This window comes from Lactuca sativa, chromosome 4 (assembly GCF_002870075.4).
Source record: "Lactuca sativa cultivar Salinas chromosome 4, Lsat_Salinas_v11, whole genome shotgun sequence".
Lineage (NCBI taxonomy): Eukaryota > Viridiplantae > Streptophyta > Magnoliopsida > Asterales > Asteraceae > Lactuca > Lactuca sativa.
In genome coordinates, this window is record NC_056626.2 from 136796111 (window position 1) to 136800789 (window position 4679).

The window sequence follows — 4679 nt, forward strand, 5'->3', positions numbered from 1 at the left end:
TCCAAATTTTTCCAAAGTTTTTTTTTACTCTTTCTAAGTCTTATTTTTTTTTTCTTGCTTAATTTTTTTTATTATTATTTTCTTTTCTTTTAAATTTTTTTATATATATCAAAAACTCTAAAAATATTTTCTTATTTTTTATGTGTTCGTTCGTTTATGGGGATATAATTGTTGAATTACTTAAGTGTCCCTAGAAGCATGCTGCTGTATGTGTCCCAAGCCTCATAAGATTTTGAATAATAGCCTTAATGACTTGGTATAAAAAACCTTGTCTTCCCAATTAGGCTATCGCATTTATTCTAATCGTGAGCTACCTCACTCTCTTCTCACATGAGATAAGAGTTTTCTGCTTGGTCCTTATTTTCGCAGCAGAGGTACTTTAATTTCTTACACCATCTCTATTACATTTCTCCATTACTTCGTTTCATCAACATAACCCTTGAGACTCTCAGAAATTACCACTGAGGTTTATGGTTACACAACAACTGTGTTTATGATCTCAGTTTTGTGCCACTACGAGCTGAGTGAAACCCAAAATTCAACACCAAATCTGAATTGACGGTGAACAATAAATTTGCTCAAGTTTTCACCAAAGAATTGACGGATGTATCTTACTGAAATCTCAAATTTTTATTTTTGTGTGATTCCTATGAAATTGTTAAACACCATAACATTTCTTCCCTTGGGATCCAGTTTTTATTTTTTGTTGAGATTTTCTATTTTCCAAGCCAATTTAACATTAATTCCTACCTACTTGTTCAACAGACTACACCGGTCTCACAAGTACTTTGTTCACTTTCTTTCTTATTTCAAGATTAGAATTGTTGAATCAAAGCGAAAGCCACCCTTACTTAGCCTAATTAAAAGAAGCCTTTCAACATTTATTAATAAGTGTTTGATCGTCATTCAACGAGAATCCACATAAACACTTTAAGGTCTCTCTTGATCTTGAAGGAAGAGATTCGTGCCCGGGATCATTTGTTTCGTGTCATTATTGACATCACATTTATTCCTAAAAAGAGTTGCTTTATTTCTTTTCTTTTTTACACTCTTAGCACGAAAATCTGTGATTTTCCAAAATTCCGTTACTAATAATTACAGGCTGTATTATTGCTTTGGTGGTTAATTATCAAGTTGTGGTCAAAAATCATCCACGTGGGCAATTAATTCAAAAGATGCCATTTCGAAGATAAGATAAAGGGTTGCTGACTCAGGCGGGAGATCAAAGGATTAAATTTCAAACGACGGTTAAAAAAAAAAAAGGGGATGCGTGTGAATTTGAAACGCCCATTCTTTTACTGACATTATGGACGCGTGTGCGAATTTCAAGCGGCTCCTCTCTGGCACTTAAAGGCGCGTGTGGAATTGAAACGGTTTGTTCTGAAACGGCGCTTGTTGGGCGGCGTGTTCCTAGGAATCTGACACTCTCTCTCCTACGTGATCATCACATGCTTTAACTGTCACGCATATGTCATTCCGGAAAACCTTTTCGTATTTCCATAGAAGATTTGAACCGATTTTTCTCTCTCCTTTCCCCACTATAAAAGGCAGTCTCCACTCCCATTTACCTCTTTACTGCATCCGAATTTCCAAGAGAGCAAAAACTCGCAAAAGCTTTACTGTTCATCTTCTTCTTCCTCCTTCAACAATGGCAGAATCATCCTCAGTCCATGCCACATCACACATCCTTCCCATTCGCCCAAAACAATGCTTGGTGATCGACCTCACTCCTCTGTCGTATGATTCCTATATGACTCCGATCATCGAGTGCCTGAAGTACTCACAGATCGCTCCTGCACTTACTAGGGTTGAGTCTGTGCCCATGGAGATTCTCTCGCAGGTGTATGCGACCGCTCATTATGACAAAGCAGTCGAGCGGGTGTTCTTCGAGGTTGCTGATCACAAGACCTCCATTTCTCGACAACGATTTTGACACTGCTAGGGTTGGCTGTTGACCCATCAAGAATTAATCCGGAGACGATTCTGATTGGGCATCTTTACAACATGTTCTACAACATGGGGTACACGGAGGCGCTCACCTCCGTCGCGAAGTTTAAGAAATCCTGCTTGCCACCACAGTGGAACGACATGTTTACAATCCTTTTCAAGGGCTTATCTGAACGGAGCTCAGGATCCGATGGTTCAAGTCGACTGTTCTTGTCGATTATGTATGGCGTTTACAACAGAGTCAATCTTGACTATGGGTTGGTTCTCTGGCAACAACTCATCCAGAGCCTTTCTTCCTCTTCACGACACTCTGAGGTGTCGTATGCCCGATTCTGGACAATCATCACAAAATGGGCGATGGACAAATTCGATATTCCCACTGCTGCTGGTGCATCGATGTCTTCGATCGGTACTTTTCATACCACGAAGATCATCGTTTCTGATGCATCCAAGTTTTCTTTCATTGGCTCCATTCCGGAGACAATGTATGGCGATGTTCCTTCTGACAGCAGGATCATCAGGACGATTAAGGAATTCAAGGTGTCTGGTCCTAGGCAACTCACACAGGAAATGCTCAAGTCCATCTACGACGCTGACAAACCTGTTAGGGGAAAAAAGGCGGAAAAAGGGAAGCAAGTGACCAAACCTGTTAAAGGTCCTTCACCCAGGAAGAGGAAACAAACAAAACCTGCTCAGTCCCCGCAACCGAAAAGAAGGAAGACTCAACCGAAGCGAAAGCTTGTCATCGCTTCCTCTTCGAGTGACTCAGAAGGCGAGAGTTCGGGTTCGGACGGCTCTCAAAGAAGCGAAACCCCTCCAAGAGGCAATACCCCACCCCAATCACCTACCCAAGACATGGAAATTCATGTCTCGCCTATTCCCTCTCCTACTCAAACAATCCCTACTTCCATTCCCACCATAAACCCCACTACCACCATTCCTAGAGCTTCTTTCACTATTCCACCACCCATTTTCACCGATACCACTACCACAACTGCAAAGGTTACAACCAACGTATCTGATACGGGGGTTCATACCAGTGCAACCGAAACACCACCTGTAACCGAACCACCTCAAACCGAAACCCAGCATACAACCGAACCTACCCACACTCAACCACCACCCGAAACTACCCCCACAAACACTCAACCTGAACCCACACAAACCACCACACCCCCAGCTTCACCACCCCCAACATCTCGAGATCATGCCTCTGATGGAGATAATCCGTTCCTTGGCGGTGAAAATATGACCTTCGATTCGGTCTACTTTAGTCCGCTTCAGGTTCAAAGTCACGATGAAGACGATGCTCTAGTAACCAAGAAACATCTAAAGGAGCTAAATGAGAAGGTTGACTTGCTTCTTGCGTCATCCTCTAACTCTCAGTCCTCTCTCTCTGAAGCCGCTCTTCAGAAGATTGTTGATGCCTTCTCCAGGGCACAACATGATTCTGTTGCTTCAGCCACTGCCGCCATAGACGCCTCTACAAAAGCCTGTGAGGCTGCGACCGCAAAAGTCGATAAACTATTCACTGACGCCTCTTCCCTGTTGAAGTCCTTACAGGAGAGTGCTGACGCCACAAAGACAATGTTGGAACCAATCGTTCAACAATTGGCCACGTTCGTCTCAACGGAGTTACAGTATTTCGCTACCCTTCGCCAATTTATCAGAGACGACAACTCGGCCCTTCATGCCTCCATTGATGAGCGCCTCGCTAAACTGCAAGAGGATCTCACTGCCGAAAACTCATTAATGGACGTTCTAGCAAGTAAAACCACCGCCCTTAAGGTCAAGAGCACTCAGCTTTCAAACTATCAGCAACAGATTAAAGCTCTTCGATCCGAACGGGAGGTTATAAAAACTTGTGTTTCGGATGTACACGCTGCCCTATCCAACATCCTGGAAGCACACGATCTGATTCTCAATCATTCGGTGAGGCGAACCCTTGCTGAAAAACTTACTCCTGCCATGGACCTTCTCAGCAAAATCGAAGGCTTACCTAGTTTCGTGTCCAATCCGAAACAAGGGGGAGAAGGGAAGTCCGGATCGAAACCTTACCTCCTTCCTCAACAGCTGCTCACACAACCGAACCACCTCCGACTGGTCAAACTTCGGGTTCGGGTTTGAAGGATAAAGGAAAGAACATAGCTGAGGAAGAAGATGAAGACGATAAGGAAACCATTGCTGACTTGCTTAAACGCAAAAACAGTCGCAATGTGGAAAATGACAATGTTCGTGTGGCGCGCGAAGCTGAAGAAGCCGAACGCAAGAAGAAAGAAGCCCACGATATCCTCGAGAGCAGGAAGACTCTTTTCCCTGCTTGGACTCGGGAGAGAATGATTAAGGAGTCCATAGATACTCCTAGCATCCTATGGCTCGAACCGGTGATATCTTTCGACTGCAATAATTTTGTCGATTCGCAGTTCGATATGCCGTTGACTCGAAAGGCGTTTATCTTCCACGCCTTCTCCAACATTTATGAAGTCCCTCATCCGAATCCTGAGGTCGATAGGGAGCTTATCGAGTTCTATCTGAAGGCTGCTCAACCGCAGTACCAAACGTGGAGCGCTCAGAAGATCGTGAACGTTCGGGTCTTAAAGCCTTATAAAGGAAGATTCATCAACGTTCGGTTCAGGGTGATAAGAGGATCTGCTAGAACCGAACATCTTATATCCTTAGCATATCTACCGAACCTAAACCCTCATGATTGGATCGTTTTGCACAACATCCTT